Below are 16,770 nucleotides of genomic sequence, written 5' to 3'. Positions count from 1 at the left end.
TGGCAAGACTCAACAGAGGGCTGATGTTTTAGGGGCAAGTTGGAGATTATTCTCTGAATAGCCACAGACACACTCGGTCTCCAGAGACCTGTGCTGCAGCCAGCAGGACGGGTGGGCCTCTTTCTCCTCCTCCACACAGTGCACAGTGTGTGGAGTGTCTTCATGATCTGATGATGTCCAGGGATGGATTCTCACCCACCCTATCCCGACCCCAGACCCCTCTCAGACCTCATGCTTTGTCAGGACACCCCCAGGGCTCTGCTTCTAACAGGGGGGCTGGATGTCCACCCAGACACATCTGCCTCTGCCCTTTCTGCTCCCCACTTCTTTTCCTGTCCCTGCTCTCATCTTTCTAGGATGTCAAGGTTGCCTGAAGATACCCTCTATTATTTAGTGGTTACTGCAGGTGGCCACTAACCTAAGCACTTTATAGCTGTAACCACTACATTGAACAAGCAGGACTCAGGAAATGGTGTCATAAAGGTATTTTTACTTTGAGACCCACAGTTCATTTCAGCTCCTCGGGGGAGGGGGTGGGATGGGGGTGGCCTTTCTTGGATGACAACTCAGATTGTCTACACAGCTCTCCTGGTCACTCTTAGGTACTAAAAAGTTCTGTGTTCACTTTAAAATGCAAACAGCCCCCATGCAGTGATTACAGTGGTCAAACGCCATGCAATAACCGAAACTTGAAACTTGACTAAAAGTTAAAATGCTCTCCCCTGCCCAGCTGGGTTCTGCTACATGTGGGCACTCTGCAGCGTATATGACTGCTGTGGGGGCAGGCATGAGGGCATGGGGGTGCCATGTTGGCCATGGCAGTGACTGCTCAGATCTCTTCTAGGAGACCCTTCTGCAGATTTGGCTGAACTGTCCATCTGCCCCCCTTGGCATCTACCAGCACACCAAGGCCACTCTTCCCAGGCCTGCTCCCAGCTAATGGCCAGGGGACTCTTCCAATGGGCAACCTCCACCAGGGACCAGCTGGAGACATGAAGGGACTAAGAAGGGTATGCGCCGGCCATGCCCAGACTCACTAGCACTGCCTGCAGTCTGACTTTTCATTTTTCCCACCCAATTTTCCTTCTGCACCATAACCCAAAGCCTCTCCCTCCACCTAATCGTGCTTCCTTCCCCTTTCTTCTGCATAGATAGTTCCCCAAACAAAGCTCTGCCTCTCGGGGCACTAGGCTGATGGATGCATGGCTTCTTTTTTCCTGTCTGCCCTCTCCCACCAAAGCAGCAGTGCCCACCTGGGAAGCAGGTGTCGTCAGCTTCTCCTGTCTCTCCCATGTCCTCCCATCTTACTTGGCTGCTCCTCCGTCTCCCGCATGCCCAGGCCCAGCAGGAGCAGCGGAGGAAGCATAGGGGGTGGGAAGGCAATCATTTGACCGACCCTAACTCAGGACCATCTCTCACTCGCTGAACCCATGGGCTTTGAAGGAGACAGTTTCTTGTGAGGCATTTTCATGGCTCTTGGGTGTGGGCGATTCCTCGTCTGCTAGCCAGCTCTCCCCTCCCTTCAGCCCCAGTGTTTTATCGGGGCTTTCCAGAGAAGCAGAACCAGTAGGATGTGGATAGATAGATAGAGGGGTGGGTCGTCAGATGACAGATAACAGACAGAGAGAGATGGATGCATGGGTGGTGGGGGGAGAGACAGCGGGAGGGAGGCAGGGGGAATGGGCAAGTGGAAAGACAGACACATAGATTTTAGGACATTGGCTCACACAATCATGGAGGTTGAGCAGTTTCAGGATCTGCAGTCAGCAAGCTGGAAACCCAGGAGAGACGATGTTGTTCTATTCTGAGTCCAGAGGCCTGAAAACCAGAAATGTGAGGGGTGTAAGTTCCAAGCCAAAAGTTAGCATGTCCAAGACCCTAAAAGTGTGGCTGTCTCCCCTCAAGTCTGAAGGGTGGAAAAGACCAAAGGTGAGCTGAAAGTAGGCAGCCAGGAGCTCCCCTCGGCCTTTCTGTTCTCATCAGGTATTCACTGGACTGGACAAGCCTCACCCACCGTAGGGATGAGAACTTGCTTTTCTCAGTCTACAGATCAGATACTAATCTCACCCAGAAGCATCCTATGGACACACGAGAATAGTGTTTGAAAATGCCTGGGCACCCACGACCTAGTTTTGTTGACTAATAAAATTAACCGTCATACCCAACTACTGCCCCCAAGGGGGACACCCAAATTTCCTTAGTTTTGGGGCTGGAGGCCCTCTCTTTGTGGGTCCCTTTCAGGCCTAGTGCATATCTGGCCCAGGGTACATGTTCTTCTGGCTATGAAAGTGGGATGTGGCTGCACCAGGTGCCACCCTCCTGTCTGCTGCCACAGGCAGATGGCCTGCACCCATCCTCCGTGTCCCCAGTCACACGGCATCTTTTCTGGCTCTCTGACTGGTCCTCACCTCTCCACCCACTCCCCATGGGAGTGGCCCAGACCCTGCCCCACCCTCACGCACAACTATCTCAGAAGGAGATCTTTTCAATCTCTCTCAACCCATCTGCATCCTGCATCGTCACTGTGGTGAAGAGTCAAGAAGTGTTAACCATTTGCTAGTTATCTGCTCTGTACTTCTGCACTGGCACCAACTCGTTCTTCGGACTTCAGCCCCTATGATATCTTGATGCCACAGCTGAAACTTCTAAATCCTCCTGTTACAAACGTATTTATAATTTAAGCCCGGTATACCAACTTTGTACAATAGGTGTTGTTCTCCCCATTTTACAGTTGGGAAACTAAAGCACAGAAAGGTTATGTCACTTGTTCAATGTTACACAGCTGTTAAGTGGCGGGACTGAGATTTGAAGCCCAAATGTCTGGTCTTCAAGCCCTGGTGCCCTTAACATAGTGCTTTAGGGCAGAAGGAGGATAGCAGCTGTGCAAAATGTTCTCCCTGGGGAAGTGTTCAGCTGAGAGAAGACATAACTCACTCGTGCCCTGCATGGGTTCACAGACAGTGTGGTCTGGTGGTTCGCACACCCTGCCCACCACAGTAGGTCTCGGTTTCATAGGTTTTTTGGTTTGTTCTTTTTTCTCCATTTTGCTGCCTTGTCTCTCCTCTCCCCCAGACCCTCAATTCCTCATTGATGACATGGGGATAACATCGGACCCACCTCACACAGCCAGTGTGAGGATTAGCTATCACCTAGATGGCTCACTGTGGCCTTGACTTTACTGATCTGCACCCGGGTTTACACCCAAGGGAAGCAGTCCAGCTCTGACTACAGCAGCTCGACTGCCACCTGGCTCTCTGTATCACCAGGTCACGCTTCTGGAGCCGGAAGCAGCACAGTGAGGAATGGGCCAGGTTTGCAGCGATCTGAAATAATGCCCTTTAAAAAAAATCTCTCATGAACCATAAATGCTAGTGGTGATGACCCTGAGTTAGCATATGTCCCCCCAATGAGCTAACCAAGCTTATAATGGGTTTCTCACGCACCATCAGAGGCTGACTGAGGAGGCAGTGCTCCTCCCTGGCACTTAACCACGTTCCACTCTGTGAGCGAGCTCAGTGCTCACCTCCATCTTCACCTGCCTCCCCACTGCCCCTGGCTCTTCAGAGCGGCCTGGGGCTCACCGAGACCAAGCAAGGAGCTCTGACTACAAGTCCCACCCCAACCCTCATTCCGCCTTGACACAAGGTCCAGGGAGCTTCAGCCTAGCCAGGTCACCCCCGTCCTCAGAAACTTTCCTAGGCTCCCCTCTACCCAGCAGAGGGACAGACAGGTGGCCTTAGACCAGACAAGGTATGTACACAGGTTTTGTTCGGCCCATGCATGCTTACAAATTTTTGAACCAATGTTATAAAATGAGGACTTGTATGTAGAAATTCTGATTTCTAGCTTGTCTCCAACTCCAGGAGGCTCACAAGCCTGGGGCTACTGTTTCCTCGGCTGGAGCTGCCTACTTAGCACTGCCACTGGCTCATCCACACCTTGGCACCCTACACACAGGGACTGGACACCCCAGCCACCCTTCCTTAATCTGGCCCTAAGCTTTCCCTGCAGCCTGCTAGCTGCATCTCTCACTACAAAAGGGGAGAGTGTATCATAGAACTTTGAATCGGAGAGACTTTTGAAAGTAAAAAGGAGCACCAAAAATAATTAACAGGTGTTCATTAACTCACAACAGGCATAAAATGGGACTTTTCCAGGCACCCTGGGTGTACAGCCACCCAAACTACGGACTCCAACTTGGGCATCACACACTCCAGTCTGCAGCCAACTCAGATTGCTACGTTTCCTTCATGTGGTTACCACTGAGAAAGATGGTGCTTTGTCCCTAATGTCCCGGCTTCTGGGACTATTCTCCACTCTCCTCTCAGCTGTCAAGATCCAACCACCCCTTCAAAGCCTAGGCCAAATATGACCTCTTCCTTAAAGCATTTCTCATGCTGCCTGACCAGAACTCCTCTCACCACTTGTGAATTTCCAGAGGACTTTGTAAATGCTCTATCACCTTTCCCTGTGTCCTGCATTAGAGCCAGTTTATTCAGTCAGTCGACAAACACTTGTGGAATTCTGGGCACACAGCAATGAACAAAATACCCAAAGTTCCTCTCCATTGGGTTCATATTTTATTGCACATACTCTTTCTCATTAGGTTATAAACTTCTCAAAGATAGGAATTGCAAATGGAAGGTTTGCTGTTCTGAATTCAACAGATTACTAAGAATATTTGCTAAATTAAGTTGTAAGGAACTTCTGTGCCTTACTCTACTCATCAGCTAAAGGGGAGTAATACTCATCCTTCTTCCCTTAAGCATCACTCTGGGGATGTGATAGTATTTGTAAATACTATCTCTTAGAGATAAAATCTCTAAGAAGCAAAGTGATAGTATTTGTAAATATTTTAGCCATTTAATGTGCTAAAAATAGTAGGTACTAAGCAATGAGCAATGCAAACTGTAGTCACATACCCTATATCACTTCCTTAGAAAATTCCTAAACCCTGGAGATAGGTATTCCTATCTTATTATTCCTTTTAACAGAGGAGAAAACTAAGGTTCAAAGAAGGTAACTGATTGGCCGGTGAGGCCAACAGGTTAATAGAGGGAGCGCTGGCTCGGGCTGGTTCTGACTCCAGACTCTGAATGCTTCCACCACAACACACTGAACACTAACTGGATTCCAGAATGACACCGTTTCTCCTCTTAGGAACAAGATTAATAGTGCATTGAGAGAAATCTAACTCTAACATTCCACTGGAGAATTCCTTAGCAGAGACTGTTTCCACCCTAAATGACAGCAGGTGAGTTGTGACTGGCATGGGGGGCTGAGGTGGGGAAGCACCCTATCAGCCCTGGGCCTGAACCTGTCCTTGAACCCCCACCAGCCTCCAGGGTCCCCGTGGGCATTGTCCCCATGGCCTCTCTGGGCAGTGAGGACATTCAGAGGCTGCAGGAGGACTGGTCTATGGTTATGGGGGGGAGGGGGTGTGACTAATTTCCCTGGGGAGAAGGGTAAGACATGCTGAGGCCTCTCATGAGTGCATGTGCATGGTGCACATGTGCGCATACACACACACACACACACACACACACACCCTAGACTCCATTCAACACAGGGGAGGAGGTGAGAGATGTGAGTGGCCCAGGGCTCTGATTCACCTGGTGAATCTGTGAGTGTCTCTCCCCTGGGAATGCTCCTCAGGCCTGAGGTTAGTGCCCAGCTCTCTGCAGGGCTCCTACTCATAAAGGAAGAAGCACAAATTGGGTTAAAAAGTCACAGTGACATGATTCTGGAGTCATTGGTTGGGGAGGCTATGCTGCCCATGTCAATGAACAGCCAGCTCCGTCTAAATGTCTGCTGGTTTCTATAATTACTTGGGGGAAATGTCATGTTTGCCACTGTGCTATTAAAATGGGACAGAGGCTAAGATGCAAACAACTCCGCACCAGTATAAATATTTTTAATGGCATCATTCCAGCTAGCTGATGCATGTGCTTCCAGATGATCACACAGGAGAAAATCAGAGAGTGGGATCTTCTGTTGTGAAATGTGGTCATGGGGGCCTGCATCAGAAGACAGACAGCTCCAGTCTGGTGTGAAATCTGGTCTGATCCCTGCTTTTGAAGCTGTATTTATTCTCTCTTGCTTGAGATTTTATCTCTAGCTGATTTGATTTTGAAATGAAAAGCTGGGTGTTTAAGCAGTTTTCACAAAAACAAATAGGGAAGGTATCACAGGGTCTGGAAAAGGGAAGAAGATTGACTTTGGGCAAGACCCCCTGGGCCTCAGTTGCCTCAATATGGACAACAGCTGTCCATAGTGAAGTTAATTTCAACTTCCGAAACCCATGATAAGTTGGAGGCCTCTGATTTCATGCCCAAGTAACATACAAAGCATGCCAGCATGCACCCTGGCTCTGGCTGGCCCTCAGGGGAGGAGGCCAGTGTGGCCCTGACATTCGCAAGTCCCAAGGCAAGATTACAAATGGACCGACACAGCGTACATCATCTTCAAAAGTTACAAATCAAGCTAATAAACTGTTAAGCAAAATGTGTTTCGTTCTCCTACCTTAGCATATGACGGCATATATGCCTTTAAAATGACCTAGAATGCCAGGCTGGATTTTGAAATTCATGAGCTCCTCAGAGTTCCACCCCACAGTATGGCAGCAGAAAAAGCCAGCCCCAGCCTCCTCCATCACTTCCCACTCCTGGCTCCATCTCATACTACAAGGGACTTTGCATGCTAGCTTTTGGGCAACCAGCCCACCTGTCTACACACACACACACACACACACACACACACACACACACACAGGCCCAGGGGTGTGTACCTCAGCAGCATAGTCTGTTCTCTGGAAGAATGACCAGGGGAAGGGACCTGATAATGTGTAAAGGTTATCAGAGCAGGAAATCCCAGTGTCCCATGTATACCCATAGAATGATCTAGAAGAGAGTATACTTCCCTTAGCTACAGAATCCTCACCTACAGAGGTTAGAGGGGAGCCAGGGAGTAGACCCTCTTGATTGGGTGTAAGGCAAGACTAGCAGTAGCACAAATGTCAATCGGCTAATTTCCTTAAAATAGAACTTTAAACCAATAAAGAAGAAAACTGACTCCTCAGTAGAGAAATGAACAGACAGTTCAATTAAAATACAATGACTAGCTCCGAAAGAAGAAAAGCTGCTCCCCTCAGCAGTGTATTTCAGTAGATCTGCCTGTTCTGCTCCCCATTCTGTCTCTGGTGAATCTTCTCACCTCCACGCCTCTGGCCTAACCTCAGTTCTTCTATGCAAAAATAAATAAAAATAAATCTTAAAAACAATTATAAATGCATAAGTATTTGTCCCAACAATTCCTCGTCTAGTTATTTAACTTTGAGAAATACTTTAACAAAGAATGATAGTTTTGCAGCATCCTTTTTTGTAATGGCAAAATATTGGAAACAACCTAAAAGTGGATCAATGCAAGGCCTGTTATCTCAACAATGTCCTCCTGCAGAACAGATGGTGTGGGGCAGATCTCCATGTGCAGGTACACAGAACTAACTCCAAAATATATTACTAAGTGGGACAAAAAAAAGAAAGAAAGAAAGCTGTCCAGGACATGGCAATGTGCTGCTATTTGTGTAGAAAGAGAGAGCACATGTACACTTACGTTCAGGGTGCAAAGACTTTCTGGAAGGACACACAAGAGACTACTAACATTGGTTGCATCCAAGGAGGGACTCTGTTAGGCTGGGACAGCTGTAGGAGAGAAAATGATGCTCAATTATACTTCTTTTTGTGCCTTTTGAATTTGTGCCATATGTGTGTGATATATTTATTACAAAATTTTCAAATGATTAAAAAAAAGCTTAGCCTAGCACTCCATCTGTACCTTTCTTAATGTACATATATTTCTTTTATGTCACTATTATTTATACACAACTTTTGCAGGTCTACTCTATTTTACAGTTTGCAAGGGTAGAATTCATATCAAATAATAACTAACACTTTGGAGCATTTATTATTGGCCAAGCCCATTCTCGATGACTTACATGCACGGTCTCGCTTATTGCTCTGTGGTGATCTGGTCACAGTGCTGTTTTCATGCTCCTTTCAGAGTTGAGGAATCCCAAGGCCCCAGGTAAAGGGTTTAAGACTTTCCTAAGGCAGCCAGCTTTGTCCAGGAGAAGCTGTCAGACTAAGGCTGTTCTACTCCAGTAAGTCTAACTCCAGGACGCTTCAAGCCCCAAGCTTAGTACTTCTTTCTTTCTATCCCTCGGACTTTAGCGAGAGCTCAGTTACTGCTTGTTGATGGGTGAATGAATGACAGAGGGAGTGCATGGATGAATGTTGTACCTGCCATACTCAATTGTCATTTCAAGTCAATTGTCATGTCAATTGTCAGTTCAAGGTTGAACTTTGAGGGCAGGATTATCCTATTCTCAGATTTAAGGAGGGTCAAGAACATGCTCCTTATCAACAGCCATAGGTGCCCTTCCCCCTGCTGCTTGGAGGGGCTATGGAGACGGAGTCGACCATGTAAGGAAGATGAAGACTCGGGAATTTCACACCAGAGAGGATATTTTTTAAGAAAAGGTGCTAGGACTCAATAAGAGCCTGTCACTTGTGCATGAAGCAAACTCACTTCTTGGCAACATCGGAGTCCCAGGGACGTCATCCCTGGCCACACAGCGCCCAACACCACCTGGGCCAGCAGGTCAGCTTGCGGCAGCAGGTCACCGACAGTCTGAGGGCAGGACCACAGAGAATGCCAAGGGACCACACCATTGGAGCAAAGAGACCAAGGTCGCTGGCACATCCCCACTTGCCCCCAAGGGTTCAGGTACTACTTTGTTTTTCACACTCAAAACAAAGCCCACTTCAGGCTCCCCATGAGGCATCATGAGCCAAGCCATGATCCTTACACACAACTCTGTCTCCTCCTCTCGCATGATTAATACGGAGTTTAAATAATAAATTGCATGGATGCTGTAGAACTTCCAGTGCTCCAAGTAGGTCATTAAATAAATCACTGTATAATTTATATAAATGAACCTAAATCATGCAGTAGGAGGATTTCATTAGAAAATCAATCCTGTGAGCGGATAAACACGGAGGACTGGCAGGAACATGGTTGTTTTTTGACAAGTCCCTGTGTCTGGGACTGACCTACAGTGCTCTGTGCAAGAAGGCACCCTACCTGCTCTCTACCCGGCCATGCAGGCTCCCGGGCAGCAGTGTCAGGCCCTCACTCTCTGAGAGGACCTGCCTCACCCGGCAGCTCTTTAGCTCTTCTTGCAGGGCTCCCACATGCCACAGACACTCCGTCACCTTAAAGCCAGCTGGCATCTGACTCCCTCCATAGCAGAGTGCATGCTGAGTGAGGGAACCTCTGGGAGTCTCCTGCAACCAAAGCCCATCTAGGCCTTGAACACAGGCCAACAGTCACGTCCCAAACTGTCTGGCTGGCAAGTGCAGTTCCCTTACTGAGATGTCTGCCTGATGCTGCGCCCACCCGCTGATGCTCACCACGGCCTCCAGGGCAGAATGCACTGCAGCCTCCAGCCAGAGCCCACTCTCAAGGGGTCCCAGAGGGCAAGCCTGATGAGGCAGGTTACACCCTTGAATTCCTCTCCAGGCTCCCTCTGAGACAGGCGTGGGGGCACAGCAGCACAGCCCCTGGACCTTCTTCCAGACAATGAGGGGCCCATGATTAATAGAAGAGGGAAGCCTGGAGGCAGGCTCTAGTAGAGACAGAATGTCTCTGGAGAAGGTGCTTTCAAGCTTGAGGGGGGACTGTCTCTTTAAAAATTCTGCTTGAGAAAGATCAATGAGATGAGATTAAACAAGATGCAAGGTAAACAAAATTCTCTGATGAGCTCTCCAGGAGACATCACAGATTCTGGAAGGCCCCCCAACCCCTAGAACTTGGCAATCTGGAAAGCTAAGAGAATCATCAGGTGACAGGTTGGGGACCACTGTTTTAATCTTCTTAAGGGGTGAGTTTAAAGATTCTGATCCCTACCACCTGAGCACCCTAGTTTATTGCATACCCTGAAATATTGCTGGTTCTAAGGTCAAGAACAGTTCTTTGCTCCTGATTGGGGCAGCAGCCAGCAGGGCCCACAAGGACCTCAAGCTTGCTGGTCTCACAACTGGGGAACATGGTCCTGGTCCTTCTCATCCTCTGCTTCTGTGAGTTGCTGTCCCCCAACACTCATAGGTGACACTGTCATTAAGCCTCCACTGAGACTCTTTGGTGCCTAAGAAACAAGGGAATGAACCACTGGTGGCTGAGACATCCTTTGAATCTTCCAGATGGAGTTCAAGCTCCAGTCTTAATGATCGGAGGCCAACAGCTCACCATTCATCAAATTTCCCCCACTGAACTCTCAAGAACCCCAAGGGTACACAGCAGAGGCAATAAGATGATGCTGTGCCTCCAAGACCCCTTTCGGGTCACACCTGAGAGCTCCCTTTCTGATAGGGCTGGAGGGTCTTAGTCTCTTCTGCCTGCCTAACATAAATGCCACAGCCTGGCTGGCACAGCTTGGAGGCTGGGAGTCCAATATCAAGGTAACAGCTGGTTCGGTGACAGGTGGACACTCTTTCCCTGGCTCCCAGAGGGTTGTCTTCTCAATGTGCCTTCATGAGGCAGAGCTCTCCAGGCCTCTGTTCCCTGTTATCTAACATGCCTATGTTATAAGGGCACAGGTCCAACCTATGAATGCTCCACCCTCATGCCCTAATCCTCTCCCAAAGCCCCACCTCCTAACACCATCACAGGGGCTAGGATTTCAAGACATGAGTATTGGGAGGATACAAACATTCAGACTAGAGAGGAGGGAGAGAGTGAAAGAGAAGCAGGGAGGGAGAGACAGAGACAGAGACAGGAAGACAGAGATAGAAAGAGAGAGAGATTTCTCTTGGATCCAATGACTCCATGGGTCTCGCAAGCTGCTATCCTGTTTTTCTTTTCTTTCATTGCCCAATTCATTTTTTCCAAAATGAGTCTACCTTTCTGCCTCTGCTGCAAGGCCCCTGCCCCTGTGCATCCACACCATCTGCTCTGAGAGACCACAGCGTGTCCTCCCGCCTCCGCCTCTGCATGTGTGGCTCCCCGCTGCATCTGGCTGAGCTCAGGCAGCTGAGCCCCCTCCTCCCAACTGCATGTTTCTGTGGCTCTTCTATCTTTACCTCCTGATCACCTTTGACTCTCTCCCCCTTTTTCTTTCTCCCCCTTTTTATTTCCTCTCAGAATCAGTATCTTCAAATATTGCTCCTATGACAATGACTCTCAAGTCTACCTTTCTAACTCTGACCACATGCCTGTGACAGACAACCATCTATGGGCATCAACAGATCCCTCTAGCTGGACACCCAGCACCTGACACTGGACGTGCCATCTTTCTCTCTGCAAATAGGCCTTCTTGCTTGGTGTCAATCGCCACAAGGAGTAACAGCAGACTCTAGCTTCTAAAGCCTTTTAAATGCTTTTGTTACTTTACATACCCAGCCTGTCCTTCACCAACTCCTGCCAATTATTCACATGTTATGTGTCTCATAGACACTTCACTCCCACTGTTCTCCTCCAAACCAGGCCCTCATACTCTCCCAGCCCTTCATGTGACAAGTGAAGATATACAGGTTCTCACAAGTTGCTGAGAGTCAGGATTTGAATTCACAGCTCCTGGCTCTCTGCTCCTTGCCTTTCCACAAATCACAGATAAACATACAGCAGCCTAACCCCTTCCCTCTTCCAAGGCACCACTTAACCAAGGTACTCTTTGGGGAGTTGGCCCAGCACACGGTGTCCCTCTCACTGCCCACAAGGGGGCACAGCAGTCATGCTGCACCTTGTGGCCCCTCCCTTGGTGGGCCTTGTTGATTTGTGGCCATATTATTTGTCAGGCTGATCCTATATTTTCCCCCAATATTTGGAATTGGGATAAGGATATTGAAATTCAGTCTGATTTGGTTTCTTGAAGGTGTCCTGTCATCTACCCTGTAATCTATGAAGAAATAAAGGTAGACAGCACATGGAAGATGCAGAGATGTCAGAGGGAGAAAAAAAGGGCTTAATGGCATTGTTACTGGCTCCAGTCCCTCCCTAAAGCTCCTGGGGTCAAAGGGTGAGTATTGGAGGGGGGAGGGGAGTTGGGCAGGGCTGGTGCTTTGATCTCTGCCATTATCCCCATCATGTCCCTAATCTACTGGGAAAGAAAGAAAGAATCTCAACAAAAGCTGAGCTTCAAGCCCTAAGAGATTTTGTTTTATGTTACCTCGCTTTAACTTTTGTTGTCTGTAATCAAAGAATATTAAATAATTCACCACCATCCCAAAACAACACAACCAGACACACACATGCACACACACTCTGGATAGAGGATACTTTAGCTCAAGCCCCTGTACACGTTTGTCTATTTCAAGAGACATACATGGATGCTCCCTTCTCTTGCCATTAAACTTCCCCTTACAGCTCCCCACCCCTGCCCACCAATTTCATAGATATCATCACTTTCACATCCTACACATCTTGCTTCTATACTTTTGCAAATGCCATTGTCCCTTCTGACAATGCCCTAGTTCCCCCTTCTCCAGCAACGTCCCTGGTGACTCCAAACCCACTCAAATTCTCCCTGGAAAGCCTTTCCTGAAGAGCCTCTTTTATTTATTTTTTTTTTAAATAATAAATTTTATTTTTATATTCCCCCATACAATTGCAAACGCCCCATTCTGACCCCAATCCTTCCCCTCCCGCCCCCCACCCCCAAAAAGTGTCTCTGGTTCATAGTTTTTTGTTGATTTTGATTTTCACTTTCTTATATTCATTTTCCTGCTCCCTTATTTAAGTTTTCTAGATTCCTGCTATGAGTGAGACCATCCGGTATTTTTCTTTTTCATTTTGGCTTATTTCGCTGAGCATGATCCCTTCCAGCGCCATCCATGTTGCTGCAAATTGCATGTGTTTATCTTTTTTGAATGCTGATTTCTGGACCTACTAAACATAGAGCTTCCATATGATCCAGCAATTCCACTCCTAGGTAAGAGTCTCTTTTAACTCTAACAGCGCCTCCGGCCATAGCCCCAGCTCAACTTCCCCTTCCCTATGGAGACCCCACTCATCAAAATACACTCAGGAATGCTAATTCTGTGTTCGATTTTTTCAGAGATGTGTCCTCACTTCCTAATGGTCTGTAAGCTCTTCAGCAAGTGAGACTGGGTGCATTTTCTATCCCTCCCTACAGCAACCAGGGCAGAACTTTCCACACTGTAGGCACTTAATAAATGTAACTGCCTGCCTGAGTGAAACACAGAAAGTAATAAGCTGGCATTCAAACTTGCTCCCCGCGGGCTTCTAACAGGCTCCCTGAAAGTGGCAGGTGTTGGCGTGCAGGGTCCACACTCACTTCCAACCCTAAATTAAAATGTGCTGCTGTACGGCTGACTGTAAGCCCTTCGGAAAGGTCTGCAGAGAGGATCAAAGGGAAGGAAGCTGAAGGCTGCTGGGCAGGGTCTTGCAAAGTGAGATCTGCTGGATCTGTGGGGTGAATGGAAACAACCAGACCCCAAGTCAGGATGGGCGCTGCCTCACCATCAGCTGGGGAGCACACCCAGGAGCACCTCCAGCTTCATTGTCTCTCCCCACAGCCCACTGTAACATCAGTAACAAGCTAACTCAGGGCTTGCCTCCACTGCATACTTTCCATCCCATCCACCACGCTCTCTTTTTTTTTTTAAAGATTTATTTTATTTATACAAGAACCAGGTTACAGGCCAGATGCGAGGGAGGGTGAAAGGATTCACCAGAGACAGAGTGGGGAACAAAGCAGGCAGACTGATGAAATGCACTGCTGAGGGGAGCAGCGGGCGAGACAGGAGAGGTCTGCTTGCCATGTGGGTTGCTCCGAGGCCGGCCAGGAATTGAACCTACACTGCAGAGGCTGCAGACAGCTTCACAGTGCTGTGCTCAACTTGGTCCACCAGGGAGGCCCCACCATCCACCACTCTTAAGAAGAAAAACCTGTTACCTTTCAGTATAATCCTTTTGAAAAGTCTCTTTGAACATGAAAACACTAATTCAAAAAGATATCTGTACCCCTATGTTCACAGCAGCCAAAATATGGAATCAACATAAAGGTCCATTCACAGGTGACTGGATAAAGAAACAGTGGAATACGTACTCTATGGAATACTACTCAGCTATTAAAAAAGATGAAATTGTGCCATTTGCAACCACATAGATGGAACTCGAGGTTATTATGCTAAGTGAAATAAGTCAGAAAGTGAAAGACAATTACAAGATGGCTTCTCTTACATGGAATACAAATAAGTAAAGCAAGCAAACTAATAAATCACAGCAAAAGTAACACTTAGGCTCTGGGAAACATGGTGGTTGCCAGAGGAGGAGGCAAAGGAGGGAGGAAAAAGGGTCGTGGGGGTCAATCTGGCAGTGGGGATGGCACTGGAACTTTGCTGGTGGGCGGGTGAGGCTTCCATGCATAGAGAGGTATGAGCCATACTCCCAAATGGTATAGTACTGCTAATGGATGATAAACTGATACCATTTTATTTTCTAAAAAAAATGTATCTTCATTGACAGCTCCTACTCTATGGCAGCACTATATGTCTCTGATCTCATTTAATTCTCAACGATTCTATTAGGAAGCCCACTATTTTGCAGAAGGGAAAACAGGCTCAGAGAGATTAAGTATCTTGCCTAAAAGTATCAAGTATGCCAAAAGTCATACAGACAGGAAGAGCTGAGCTTTTAATCCATCTTGGTTTTATGCTGAAGTTGGGTAACTTCCCTTACACCTTGCTGTCACCTCAGATAAGGTAGCAAGACCCGACGCTCAGAGAACCTTAGTCATAATATGGGTTGTTCCTGGGCAATAGTTGGTCACAGAGGTTGGCAGGGGAAAGCATGTCACACTGAAGGTCAAAGTGAGCACTGAGGGAGAGCAAGGTCTTAGTGACCATACTGGGCCCCTGTGCCCACCCAGAGAGCACTGACGGAGAGCAACGGGTTAGATGATGCAGCTCTAGAAATATGCTCTGAAAGTGACCATCTGTTTCCTGCAAGAAAGGGAGAGGGGCCCAGCAGATCTCTTCTCCTGTCTCACTGTAAGGGTAGAGAGGAAACTTGCATCCATCCCTCTGGGTTATTCTCAAACTGGTTGAGCAATCAAATTACGTGGATGTAAATTCTGGAGCAAACAGTGGATGTAAATTCTGGAGCAAACAGTGCCAAAATGAGGAAATATATCCTGGAGCCAAAAATAGGATAGAGGTCTTAGCTGTCAAGGAGAGAGGAGTAGGGCTCAAAAAGGGCAGATGCTTTGTAATTATATGTTTACTGTGCCTGATAGTCAGGTTTCTCCAACAGACAAGTTATTCCTGGAGATAACCCTAAATGTAGGTAATACCCTCAATTTTCCTTCTTCTACGTAGTTAAGGGAGTGGCAAGATTCTCTTACACTTAGAGGGCCTGGATTAACCTTTGCTTGAAATAATTCTCATGTCAGAATAACAGATGTAGGGAAGGCCTCTCCCAGACATCTTAGAGGGGCCTTCCTTCACCACTATCGGAGATTAATTTGCTTGGCTCATCAGCATCATCACTATTAGATTAGATAATGCCACCTGCTTGATTGCATTTAACCCTCACGACAAACCAATGAGATAGGCATCACCCCCTCTTCAACAGATGAGGAGGCAGAGAGTTGTATCTCTTTATTCGGCTGCATGAAAGAGCCAGAATAAAATTCAGGGCACTAAATAACCTCTAACTTTGAGGCATCTGAAGGACCAGCACCACCTGGGGGTCAGAACCCTGGGTTCCTTCCACCACATTATTTGCAGCATCCTAATGTCCTGAGGCTTCAAAGCTGTTCACCTCACCTTCCGGCAAGAAGACTCAGTTGAACTGTTACTCTCGTGTGTCACTAGAGCCCTTTCCGAGCTGTGACCATCTCAGAAACCAACAAAGTCAGTTTGGGATTCCACCCTGATGCCATGTAAAATACCTCATCTCCACTATTTTTTTGTCTGGGAGCTTATTATTTGGCAGGGAATCTGAAAACATATAAGAATTGTATAATAGTTATCTCTCTCTTTTATTCCTTCATAAAAAGTGTTGTTTTGCTAAAGAGGCTTGCAGCAATGACTGCAATGCTCGGGACAGGCAGGGTCTGATGGCCATTGCTAACACAGTTCTTTTGCATTGGCAGACAGGGCTGGTGAATTACAGCGTGATATTCCAGCCTAGAAAATTGAGATTGCAATTGATCTCCATTTTCATATTATGTTGGATATTGATGGAACCTAAATATCATGAAAAATTCCACAAATACATATGGATCATTTAGCTGTCAGATAACTGTGCTAGCTTCTTAAAAACTAGCCAGGTCTGTGGCATTAGCTAAGTCACTAGCCTGTGCAGAGAGGCAATATGGTGCAAAGAAACAGACATAGGATCTAAGAAATGCGGTTGAACCTGAGTGCAATCATTTTCTGCAGTGGTGCCTCAGAAATTTCTCAGTCTCTACTCCATACTGACCTTACCTGTAAATGATGATGGTACTAATAACCTGCCTTGTGGGCAATAACTGAGACAATGGGCTAGAAGAGAGATTCTAAACATGCCTCCTTTGTAGCACCAGGACTGTCGTGACAGCATTGAATTTCACCTGAATCCTGAGCTTTTGGAAAATGGCAAAGGTTAAAGAATCTCCCCAGTCTTTCCTGTTGCAGGAATGGCTCACCACTGAGTGGCCCCTCAGATGCCCACCTTATTCATCCAGGACAAGGCCAGACAGACCCCCCC

General features: G+C 47.4%; 1 long non-coding RNA gene across 1 annotated transcript in view; it reads right to left on the bottom strand.

Moving 5' to 3' along the window:
* LOC119239869 (uncharacterized) overlaps window positions 1-7,696 on the bottom strand; it is a 34,277-nt gene extending 26,581 nt beyond the window's left edge. Inside the window, exons 1-2 of the long non-coding RNA XR_005124027.2 lie at window positions 7,612-7,696; window positions 1,728-1,818 (exon numbers count right to left, since the gene is read on the bottom strand). This is a non-coding gene — a long non-coding RNA (uncharacterized LOC119239869). The remainder of the gene's footprint in view (window positions 1-1,727; window positions 1,819-7,611) is intronic.
* Window positions 7,697-16,770: the final 9,074 nt, after the last annotated feature.

This window comes from Talpa occidentalis, unplaced genomic scaffold (assembly GCF_014898055.3).
Source record: "Talpa occidentalis isolate TD23 unplaced genomic scaffold, MPIMG_talOcc4v2.1 talOcc4.12, whole genome shotgun sequence".
NCBI lineage: Eukaryota > Metazoa > Chordata > Mammalia > Eulipotyphla > Talpidae > Talpa > Talpa occidentalis.
The sequence above is the reverse complement of the archived record's forward strand: the minus strand, read 5'-3'. Positions and strand labels throughout refer to the sequence as shown.